This window comes from Megascapheus bottae, chromosome 12, assembly GCF_031878675.1.
Source record: "Megascapheus bottae isolate mThoBot1 chromosome 12, mThoBot2.hap1, whole genome shotgun sequence".
Classification (NCBI taxonomy): domain Eukaryota; kingdom Metazoa; phylum Chordata; class Mammalia; order Rodentia; family Geomyidae; genus Megascapheus; species Megascapheus bottae.
In genome coordinates this window covers 37,461,364-37,474,107 of record NC_143520.1, presented here as the reverse complement: position 1 = coordinate 37,474,107, position 12,744 = coordinate 37,461,364, and the positions used below count along the sequence as shown (strand labels likewise).

At 37.5% G+C, this 12,744-nt stretch overlaps 1 long non-coding RNA gene and 1 pseudogene across 1 annotated transcript; one reads left to right on the top strand and one right to left on the bottom strand.

Moving 5' to 3' along the window:
• Window positions 1-3,577: 3,577 nt before the first annotated feature.
• Window positions 3,578-6,043, bottom strand: LOC150056429 (uncharacterized). The gene is made up of 4 exons (XR_016537326.1): window positions 5,951-6,043; window positions 4,863-4,964; window positions 3,845-3,985; window positions 3,578-3,758 (listed from the first exon to the last, which is right to left on the bottom strand). It is a non-coding gene; the product is annotated as an uncharacterized LOC150056429 (long non-coding RNA).
• Window positions 6,044-10,558: 4,515 nt separating this feature from the next.
• On the top strand, window positions 10,559-12,116 carry LOC150056428 (ribose-5-phosphate isomerase pseudogene; annotated as a pseudogene).
• The last annotated feature ends 628 nt before the right edge of the window (window positions 12,117-12,744 follow it).

Below are 12,744 nucleotides of genomic sequence, written 5' to 3'. Positions count from 1 at the left end.
GTCTGAGTTAAGTTCTATTGCTTGGCACCAGCTCTGCTTTCCCGATGGGTTTGGGGACCTGCTGTGCTACTCACGCCTCTGTGTTCGTCTGTGGGTGCTCCACGGTGTTGGGGAATCATTCACTACCCTTGGATCTCTGTCGCTGCCTGTGTTCCGCCTCTGGGTTCTGCTGCTTGCTGTTCTGGTTCCACGTCTGGGTTCGACTGCTTCTGGGGCTTGCTGACCCGGTCCTATGCTGATTTCTTCAGTGGTCGGGGCTGCCCCGCCTGGTGCCCTCTGCCACTGCTTTTCGTGGCTTGGAGCCGGTGGCGAGGGGTGGGGGAGGGGTCCTCCCATTCTGAATTCTTTGAGAAAGTTGGATGTAAGCTTTATCTGGATTTCTTTTCCAGTTTGAGTCCTTCTCCGTTGCCTTTTGAGTTTGTTGTTGTGGATTTCCAGCGTCCCTACTGTCTCGGTGCCATCTTCTGCTCCTCCCCAATACAGAACTTTTGGGCAAAGTAGCAGGGTATAAACTGAACCCTCAAAAGTCTATGGCTTTCAGTATGCCAACTATGAAAACTGCAATGTTGAAATTAAGAAAGCAACTCCTTTTGTAACCTCCCATGCTCTTGGATTGGAAGGATTATTATCATAAAAATGTCAGTAATTCTAAAGGCTATCTACAAATTCAATGCAGTACCCATCAATAACCCAATGTCATTCTTCAATGAAATACAGGAAGCAATCCCAAAATTCTTGTGGAAAAATAAAAGACCCAGAATAACAGAAAACGATCTTTAGCCTAAATAATAATGCTGGAGGAGTGTCAATACCAAACTTCAAACTCTTTACAAAGCTATAGAAAGAACAGCTTAGTACAGGCACAAGAATAGGCCCAGGAACTAATGGAATAGAACTGAAGATCCAGAGATGAACCCACAGACCTCTGGCCACACAAAAAACTGGCAGTCTTTTGAACAAACAGTGCTGAAAGAACTGGCTAAATACCTGTAGAATACTAAAGTTGCATCCATATTTATCACCCTGCACCAGAATCAACTCCAAATGGATCAAAAACCTTAAGGGAAAAGCAAATACCCTGAATATTTTACAGGAAGAAATAGGAGACACATTTGGGCTCGTTGACATGAGTCGAAGCTTTCTCTTTTCTTCTTTTTAAAAATTTTATTTTATTATGCACATAATGTGTATAGGATTGTGGTTACATTGTCAGATAGTGGGTACATTACTTCTCGAACCTTGATTCCCCATCTCATATTTTTGTCCCATTCCCTCCTCCCAATCCCTCCCAATCATTTTGATTTCTCCCTTCCCTTTCCTATTTCAAATAAATAAATGTATTTACAATATACCAGGCAACAAAGTCAGATACAGTAACCACATGAGATTAACCATAAGGGGAAAGAAAGACGAAAGAAATAACTTCACATCAATAAGAACAATCACAAATGTAAACCTTGTGTTTTCATATCTTAGAGTTCATTTTGTGTAGTCTCATAAAGGCCAAGAAATGCAGCAAATCAAAGGAAATTTGGACAAATGGAACTGCATTAAACTGCAAAGTTTCTGTATAGCAAAGCACATAGCTAGCAAGATAAATAGAAAGCCCACAGAGTGGGAAAAGACCAGGGCCTAATATCTTATATGTATCTAAAGCTCAAGATATTATCTCCTCTAAAACAAATCAGCAAAGAAACAATCATCCCAGTAAAAGATGGTTTAAAGATTAAAAAGTGACTTCTCTGCAGCAGAAATAAGAATGCCCAATAGACACATGATGAAATGCTTGACAACTACGGCCATAAAATAAATGCATATTAGAACAACTTTGAGATTCCACCTCACCCCAGTTAGAATGACCATTATCAAGAAATGTAGGCCTACTATACTCTTGGTTGAAGTGTAAACTGATTCAATCACTCTGGAAAGCATTTTGGTTTCTCAAAAGCTAAATATAGAGCTCCTCTATGACCCAGGAATTCCACGCCTGTGACTTGACCCAAATGTCCAGAAACAAGGCCATATTAAACCTACTAGCACAACCATGTTATTTTCAACATTATTCACTATAGCTAAGATATGGAACCAGCCCAGAAGGCCCTAAGTAGAAGAATGGATCAAAAAGGATTGATATTTATACACCATAGAATTCTAAGCTGTCATCAGAAAGAGTGGTGCTGCTCCATTCCTAAGGAAATGGAAAGACTTGAAAAAAATCATAATAAGCAAACTAAGCCAGTCCCAAAGAAACATAGGCTGCATGGTTTCCTTCATTTGTAATAATTAGTATGTATCTAGGATTTTCCAGGCTGAGGAGGACAATCGTTCAAACGCTATGTACATATGGCCACAACGGTAGAAGCTTAGTGAAATGAACTTTGGCCAGGGGAAATAAGAGATTTATCTTTGTGGTTGTTGTTTTTAATGTTCTCTGTGAAGATATTTCTTACCCCTCCCGTTTTTTCTTTTTTTTCTCCTTTTTTTTTTCTCTCCCTCTGATTTATCCTCTGTTGTTGCTTTATCTGACTTTGGTACCTAGTGCATTGTACCTACATTTGTAGACTTATTTGAACCAGGGAAAGAAGGGGAAATGCAGGGTAAATAACAAAGATTGAACCATTATAACAGTGATATTCACAAGAAAATATGTTGGAGATGAATTCTACAACCTGGGAGAGAGTTGGAGGGAAAGTAGGAGAAAACAAAGGAAGGGTAACAATGTTCAAGAAGTTATGTATCCACTACTGTACCAATACAGTAACCCTGCTACTCATCACTATGACAATAAAAAATTAAAAGAATTGAAGAAAATATCTGTTGTGTGTCATGTATTTTTCCAAGTAGTTTACAAATATTAAGCCATTCATTGTTATTAAACAATCCTGTGAGCCAAATATGTATAGTTTACAAGTGAAACAACCAAGTCCAGTTTTGATGTGACAGAGATGGCATAGGAGCCATGTAGTGTGTCTCCAAATGCAGTTGTCATAAAAAAAGAAATTAAATCTTTCTACTCCCAGCTGTAGTGTTGGGGTTGCCCCCAAAGCTATGTGCATGCTAGGCAAGCACTCTACTAGCAATCTGCTTCCTCTGTCCTGGAGCCCATTATGCCATTTTTATGACCTCTGTTTCTTACATTAATGGACTTTTGATAAATTGTGTTCACTGCTTGGCTATTTAGAAAGACTCTAAACCATTTTCTGGAAAGGCCCTTTATGATTCTATCTCATTGTATGCTGGTTTTCTTCCCTGAGTGTTCACAGCTTGCATTCTATTGCTTGAGCCACAGCTCTACTTTCGGGTTTTCAGTGATTAACTGGAGATAAGAGTCTCATTGACTGTCCTGCTTGGGCTGAGTCTGAACACCATTCCTAGCTCCTAGTTTACTGATTAGCTAGGATTACAAATTTGAGTTACTGGCACTGGGTACAGAGCTGGTTCTTGACAAATACTTAACGACATGAATGAATGAAGCATAAATGAGATGGAATGTTGGTGCATGTGAGACAATGCAGAGGTTCATGGATAGTAAAAATTGAGAACAGAGACTGTAATAGTATTCAAGGAAGAGATTCAATTTTAACTCACTACACCTTTAATTTTGTGTATAACCTTTCAACATTAACTGTCCCTCTCAATGACAGAATTTATTCATGGGATAGATGACAAACTTATCATAGATATTCTCAGAGTTCCATTCCATAACAGAACCTTCTGTGATCTTTGACTCTTAGTGGACAAATTCTGTTGCTTATAGGCTGAACAAAAGAAGAAAACCACAAAGAAAAAAGACATTAGTAAAATAAGACAGATAACATTTTATAAAGGTTGTAGTATGACTTACTTGGGAAAACTGGAGGGAAATAATTGAAGGGAAATAATGAAGAATCCTTTGGGAAGCCAAAGACGTCACAGCAGATGACTTATAGTGAGGCTTCAGTGGTCACTTTCCTCCCATGAACTGGGGTAGCTACCTTTCACATACCTGGGACTCAATAATAGGGAAGCATTTGTACATTTCATAAAAAATGAAAAGCAACATATTGTTCTTAAAACAATTAAAACATATGCATTCAAGAATTGAGGGTAAATGTTATACATATGTTTCTATTAAACTCCATAACACAGTCTTGACAGATAAGCGCCTTTATGCAAGGCTTCTCTCCTTGCAGTTTAGGGCATATGAAAACACTCATTTTGTGTCATAAGCAAGCTGCCACCCCTGTGGTCACCAGTCTGTGTGCTTAAGGATCCTCATGATGTCTTCAGCCTCATGCTAGAGCTGCTACTATGGCAACAGACAAAGATAAGGAAAGATAAACATTTGATAAAAGCAAATAGGAAAAATATCTGTACCTACAGGGCTTAATAAATATGGTGAGTTTTGTAAAGCAAAAATTTCACAGCAAGATATTTGGGAATGAAAATTGGTATTAGGCAATGTGTTTATAGGCTGTCCAGCAACTTATTTAATAGACGAGAAACCTGTAAAAGTCAGTTCATTTAGACACCCATACTGATGAGGGGCCTCCTCTGTGGCTGGGCAATGTGATTGGCAAAGCAGAGATTATTAATGTACCTGCTGATAAATGCTGCATCTAAAGTGGAAAATGAAAGCAATTAACTTAAGTGGAAAAGTACATGATTTGCATTAAAAAAGAGGTTAGTACAAATTTAGATTTTCTAAATAGCAAAACATCATTTCACTTGAGGAAAAGAGAAGGAAAAGTATAGGGAAATTCATTTGTGAGTCAGCCCTTAAAGCATGTTGTAAAAGTAAAACCCCTATCAAAGTAACATCTGTCTAGAAAGCCATAGACATTCATTAAATACAATTCATTAAAGGTACTTTTGGCTCATACCTGTAATCCTTGTTACTGAGGAGGCTGAGATGAAGGAATTCTCTAATTAAACACTAAAAAGCCAGAGTAGCATGTAAGTGGCTTAAGGGGTACAGCTCAGACCTTGGAGAAAAACAAAACAAAAAATAAATAAAAGTCAAAGCTTAGAGACAGTGCTGAGGCCTGAGATCAGGAAAAGCACAAGGGGGAAAAAGTATGAAAAAATGAAATATATTTAGATATTCAAGGTTATCAAAATATTATTACCCTTAAGAATGCTGGTTTATTTTCTTCAGGTTATGTTACTGATTTTTAAAAAAAGAAGAAAAAATATAATTTTTGTTTGTGTGTTTTATGCTTGAGTTCTTTTGGAAGCATCTTCCCACATTTCCCATTACTTCATAAACAGGATTTGTGTCTTTTTATTAATTTTCTTGGAGTATAGTTGAAGTCTCCATATGGTCTCAGGGTAATGAAGACAAGATAGAGTCCTGTTAGTATTGAAGTATTTAAATTTTGTTGAGTTTAGAGTTTTAGCTGTCGTCATGGAATAGACAATGTGAATTCTGGAACCCAGCTTTGCAACAACAAAAAATCTCTTCATATGACATTTTCTCAGACTTAAATGAAGATATTATTTGTTGTTCTCTTTGTCAGTAGCTTAACTCTTCCTCATAATAAAAATCTACAACCTGAATTATTTAGCATGGATCATTAGCACTTTCATTCTCTTTTTTCTTGAGATTTTAATTTTCTCCAAATAAATAACAAAACCTAAATCGGAGGACCTTCTGACTTATAATATTCTGTTTAATAGGAGGATGTTAGAGTTGTGGTTGGAATATGAATCCTGAAAGAAATTTTGTGTCTGATGAATACACTCTCTCAGCACCTGTTTTGCAAGAAAATTCAGGCGGAAAAATAGCCAAATTCATAAATACCAAGAATAAAGATAAAAGACACTTCTCTTAAAACAACTTTAAGTTACAGAATAGCAACTAGTTATTTAGTTGCTCTGCAAAAAATCTCCCTGCTTATAGGTATCATATCACATCACAAAGATTTCAAGTCCAGCTTTCTACAGTGAATATTTCTAAATGGAAACCTACTTTCAGGAAGGGATCATTGTCTTTGCACCCTTGGAATCTCTAGTCCCACCTGGAAATCTTCTACAGGACATTCTGCTTTGAAGTGCTATTCCTCTAAACTGTCATAAAGAAACTTGTTAGTTTCAACTATATTATCTTATCTCAAGCAAATAGAATGTAAGTTTGTTTACACAATCCTATAGTTTCATTTGAAAAGTAGATGAGGTAGGAGAAATAGGAAGTTAAAAGTACTTAAAATATTTATGATCATTTTGAGCAGGTACTAGTTTTGAACTCAAGGCCTCACAAACTCTTTCCCTCTCTTTTCTTGTTTATAGCTGACATTCTGAAATTTGTGACAAACCTCCACTTTGACATTTTATTGGTTAGTTCAATATGGAATCTCTCATACTTTCCCTCCAGGCCAACTTCAAATTCCCAGTGGACTCCAGTGGATGATATTAGACCCTACTCTCCTGAGTAGCTAAGACTACAGTCATAAATAATGACTCTCAGCATCATTTTGATTTCTTAAAACCGTTTGCATTTGCTATTTTGTGTATCTGAGTGTATATGTGTAAAATAGTATTATTTTTACAGAAAAGAAAGTATTAATAATAATTTATACTATCAGTATAAATTGTCTCAAAAGCTGATCAAAGGCAAAAAAGAAATGTAGAATAGTTGATATTATTTTCAAGAGAAGAAATCTCACATGTTAGAAATAATTTCTTATTAAGTTTAAGCCTATCTGAATTACATACTGTATGCAGTTATGCCTTATATTTATGTTCATATTGTGTGAAATATTATATTTAAAAAGTGATAAATGAAAAATCTGTTAGCATATGGAATTTTTTTTGACCTGAAATACTCTTTTTTAATTCTCCTATACTGAGCAAAATCTCTCCAAGAACATGATTCTAAGTCAAAGAGAATGAATACTTTTTGTTCTCTTTAAGTCTGTCAAATGTACTTCCTAAGTTATTTATGATAACACTAATTCTTATAAGATAACAACTCAGAGGCACCCTCAGATTAGAAAAATTTTATGACTTTGGGGACCTAGATGTACCAGTTTGGGATTATCCATATACTAAGTAACAATAGGTAATATGATTAGAGAATTGTATTTGGACCAGTTAAAAAAGGCTTATCTGACATGTGTTAATATTCTGCCCTGGTAATTAGGTGCCAGTGCTAATTTCTCTTTATTTGCAATGAGATTTTTAAGTGACATGTTAAAATTATATATCTTACCGTTTCCGTTCTTTCTTCTCCACCCCGGGCAGAGTGAAAAGAATTGTGTAAACCTGTGTCACATTGAAATAACATAAATTACAATTTAAGGTTATTGGCTTATCTAAAGGTACTTGTTAAAGCAACAACTGTATACTTAGTGGGATATATCCAAGCAGAAAAAAAGAAAAGAGTGAAAATAATGAACCAGACACTAGTGGATCACACCTACAATCCTAGCTACTCAGAGAGCTATGATGTGGATTGCAGTTCAAAGCCACCCCTGGCACGGAAGTCTTCATGAGACTCTTACATTCAGTTAACCACTCAAAAACCAGAAATGGTGATGTGGCTCAAGCAGAGTGCTAGCCTTGATAGGAAGAGGCTTAGGGACAGCACCCAGACCCTGACTTTAAGCCCGACAACTGACAATAAAATAAAATAAAAATAGTTCACCATTTCAGCGGGAAGTCTGCATCTGCAGTGTATTGAGTTCCATCAGAACACATGTTTATTTACTTATATTTATATATTATATATATGTTTGTTTCTGGGTGTGTAGATTATCATTAACATTTGGCATAATACTAAGAAATGATCCTTACACTAACACTGATACAATATTAAACTATGTTTAGTAAGAGGTTCAGGTGAGGTGGAAAAAAGGGAAAAAGACATCTAAAAGAAGTCGGTTGCTGAGCTGAAATGGTGAGGCTTTGGCTGGGCTGAGATCTTTACAGCCTGAGTACTAGAGAAGTTTGCCCCTGTCCCCTCAGGTGGGGCAGGCACAGGCTGCTTGTCATTCCAAGCAGCTGGCTGTAGGTTCAGAATCCTCCCTTCGCAGTGCTCAAAAATGCACAGAAAAGTTTAAAATTAATAGTTAGGCCCATAAAAGTAGATATAAAATAAATTTTTAGTACCTCTGCTGAATCCCTGCTCCCTTTACTTGGTCCTTTTGTACCATAATCACATTTTTTTATGATTTGCTTTGGCAATGAAATAGTAAGTGCAGAATGCTTTGGAATTTTTACAAATGGATTTTTTCCTTCTTTCTTCAAATGGCATTGTACATAAGATATAAGAATCCTTCACAAACTGTGAAAGTTCCCTTGGATCCCATTAGAGTCAATCACTCCTATCCCCATCCTTTATTCATCCCCATCCCCATTCTTTCTCCCATCCTAATGCATGAACTTTTCAGATTCTATTGTGACATATCAGATTGTTATTTCTAGAAGTCATAGGAATGAATGTGCTATTTCCAGAATGTGCTGTTTCGTGTAAGCTTTTTCACTCAAAAGAATATTGTATGTATGTCTTCAAATATCCATCCATAGTTTTTGTATCTGTAGTTTATAATTTGAAATTTTGCAATATTGTGTTCTATTAATCATGATTTATTGTGGCACTTAAATATTGATTGACATTTATATAATTTCCCATTTTGAATTATTACAAATATTATGTATTTTGAAAATTCATTTTGTAAATATGTCTCGATCACAAAGAGTAGAATTATTAAATCAGAGTGGTATGTAAATAAGAATGTCTAAAGATTACACTATTCACCGTATGTAAGAGATAACTAGGTGATATAAACATGTCCTAATATCTTGAAATATGTTAGTTTACATGATCCAACAAGTTCTATAAGACACAATTAAATTTTTTTAAAAGTTGAGAAATCAACACATTTGAAAATAAGTACCTGTTAGATATAGCAACAATGAATAGGATGAGAGGGAAATTAAAAATACAAATCACAAACACTGTAAGAAGAAGAAAAAAGCCCTAGGGATGAACTTAACCAAGGAGTTATAGAACCTCTGTAGTGAAACTATAAAGCATAAAAAATAGAAGAGGAAAGAGGAGGAAGAGGAAGTGAAGAAGGAGGAGGGGGGGTGGGGAGGAAAGTGAGAATTTCAAAAGACCTCTCATGTTCTTGGATTGGTAGACTCAGAAGGTGAAAATCTACATTTTTGTAAAAGAGATCTACATATTTAATGCAATACTTGTGAATCTCCCAATGTGATTCCTCACAAAGATGCAAAAGGCAATATTAAAATGTATATGAAAAATAATTCTGCTGATGGTTTTATAAATTATAATAGCTGACTTCAAATTATACTATAAAATCATAATAACAAATGGAGTCTGGTAGTGGCACAAAACCGTATCCTAAGACAAGTGGAACAGACTAGAAGACCCAGATATAAACCCATGCATGTACAGCCAACTGATGTTTTACAAAGAGCCAAAATATAATTTGGAGAAGCATAACCTCTTTAAAAATAGTATTTGGAAAACTAGATCTTCATATGCAGAAAAATGAAATTTGACTCCTCTCTTTAAATCTGAACCAAGACCAATTTAAAGTAGATCAAAGACTTTAATATGACTCCTGAAATCTTAAAACCATTATGGAAATGAAATATTGGAACTTGTTGGTATCCATGGGAACTTTATGGATTCCAGGGTCTCAACATGTAGGAGAGTTGACAAGTAGGATTGCATTAAGTTAAAAATCTCCTGCACATCAAAGCACATGGTCACTAAGCTAAAATACAACCAACAGAAATTGAAGATTATTTTCTACCCAGAAACATGGTAGGAATCAAATAGTTTGATTATAAAAGAAATCTTAAAATCTAAAACCTTAGTCAATAATCGAGTCAACATTTTGACAGATAATAAACAAAAATAAATACATTCATATGTCTCAGAAGTGCAAATGATCAATGAATACATGAGTCAATATTCAATATCTCTGGCCAGAAATTAAATGCCATTCAAACACTGAGATTCCATCTATTCCAGTCTGATTAGTCATCATCAAGAATACAAACAGCAACAGATTGTAGGAAAGAAGAAACCTAAATAACACTGTAAGTGATAATGTCAATTGCTGCAACAACTGTGAAAATCAGTATGACAATTTCTCAAAAAAAAATAATAACAGTGGAATTCTACATAGCCAACAAACAAAATAAAATAATGGCATTTGCAGGGAAGTGGATGAATCTAGAGCAAATCTTGTTGAGCTAGACAAATCAAGACCAAAGGCACAAAAGGCACATGGTATCCTTAATAAGTGGAGATTGGATCCAAACAGTACAAAAGCGAGGACTCAATATTTGCATACCCAATGCTATGGACATGATATTGGAAATATAAACACAACTACATAGACATAAAAATCTATGGCTCTATAGACATAATGTTTTATTACATAGATTAGTATGTATCTATGACATGCAAACCCTCAGCCTAATTTTAATTATGTTCTAAAATCTAAGTGCCAGTGATTGTATATAGAGATTCCCTTCTTGAATAATTGTTTGTTAAATACATCATTTGAAATATGATGTAAAAATCAATGTTAATAAATTCTTTAACCCGCTGCCCGGGTGGGCCTGGGGCGCAGCCTCTGGTGGAGGCAGGAACAGCTGGGCCCTCCGGGGTTTCCTCATGCAGCTGCGGGGGGCGTGGGGGCGGGGGCATGAACAGTCCAGGACCCTGCAGTAGCAGTAGTACTGGGAGCTCCAGCAGTCCGGATTCCCACAGGGGTTGCCCGTCCCAATCCACAATGTCCAAAGCCGAAGAAGCGAAGAAGCTGGCGGGTCGAGCAGCATGGAAAACCACATGAAGAATAACCAAGTGCCGGGAATTGGAAGTGGTTCCACAATTGTTCATGCTGTGCAGCGGATAGCTGAAAGAATGAAGCAAAAGAATCTGAACCTTGTCTTTATTCCCACTTCCTTTCAGGCCTGGCAGCTCATCCTACAGTATGGCTTAACCCTCAGTGATGTGGATAGACATCCAGAGATTGACCTTGCTATCAATGGTGCTGATGAAGTAGATTCTGAACTCAATCTCATCAAGGGTGGTGGGGGCTGCCTGACCCAGGAGAATATTGTGGCTGGGTATACCAGTCTGTTCATCATGATTGCTGATTTCAGGAAAGATTCAGTGAACCTTGGGGTGTTGGGGCCTGACCTCCATCTCTGATGCCTGATTCTGGCTCAGCTGCAATTGAAGGGCTTTGGCCAGGCATTCGGTCCTTGCATACTTCTCTTAAGGCATCTCTGTGTATGTAATTCGACTGAGCCCCCCGCAGCTGCAGTGGGCTCACAGCAGTGCAGGTCTCCCGCGCTTTCCTGCACTGGTCCCTCCCAGTACCTGAAAGTCCCCCCCAGACCCTTAGTGGTAGCATGGTGGCCCTCTTCCTATTGGCTAGCTTCCCAGATCCCACCTTCTCTTACCCCAACAGAATATGACTAATTGTCTGACGCAATAAAAAGAGAGCGGCAGAGATCAGCAGAGATCAGCAGAGATCTGATGCGCTTTCATGGTTAACACTGCTCCTGACTCTGTGGTTTTTTTCTTCCCCGGTAATTGGGGAAGGGCTGGGTCATCGATACTTACCATCGAGCTCTGCTCAGGGGGACTACAGGCTGGCCCTGTGTGTCCCTCCCCGTTCCTGAGTTGCAACTCCCCAGAGTAGCAACATTGGGGATCAGTTGCACAAAGGAATCCCTATAGAGGTCATCCCAATGGCCTATGTCCCATGAGCGGAGCTGTGAGCCAGAAGTTTGGGGGTGAAGTTGAACTTCGAATGGCTGTCAACAAAGCAGGTCCTGTGGTAACAGATAATGGGAACTTTATCCTGGATTGGAAGTTTGATCGGGTGCACAAATGGAGTGAAGTGAATACTGCCATTAAAATGATCCCAGATGTGGTAGACACAGGCCTGTTCATCACCATGGCAGAGAGAGTGTACTTTGGGATGCAGGACGGCTCGGTGAACACGAGGAAGAAGCCTTTCTGCTGACCCTCTGAGGAGCAGTGTGTTCCTCAGTCTCTCCAGCCACAGCCAAGGTGGATGTGTCTCTCCTGGAGCCTTTGCCTTAATGTATCTTGCCAGGGTGGACAGTTGATATTGTAGGAGGTGGGGAGAAGTTAAATGAGTCTTCTTGTTATTATGTGTCTTTTTAAAAAGAGAAATTTAAACATAGATATTTTTACTATTAAAGTATTCAGCTTTTCATACAGTAGAACTGGATTTCATGTTTTATATAAAACATTTACCAAAAAATAAAATAGGGTACAGGACTGTCTTAGAAATCTTCAACTCCAGCCTGTTGATTAAGCTTCTGATTATTGGATTGACTGAGAACTAAAAACACGTTCTTTGGAGCTAGTGAAATGAAGAGCAACTGGCAGTGACTTCCTGATGCCTTACTAGACACCTTGTTTACTTTCCTGCCACTCGTTTGGTTTGTAGGTAGCTTTCATTGTGATCATGCACAATATCCCCTCACATCTTAAGGTGAGATTGACAGAAGTCTGGAGTAGAACAATATGGGTTAGTGACATGGAATGAGGGACTTCTGCTGTGACATGGGGCTTGTTCAGATCCCTGTTATTGAAAGCAGTTGACAAGAAATTCTTGCCAATACTGCTAAAGCCCTGTGGTAAAATGTGAAATACTTGCTTTTTTGTTGTTGGTGGTGGTAAAATCTATCCAACATTTATTCTTATTTGACAGACATCAGGTGATAGGAGCAAAGATACAT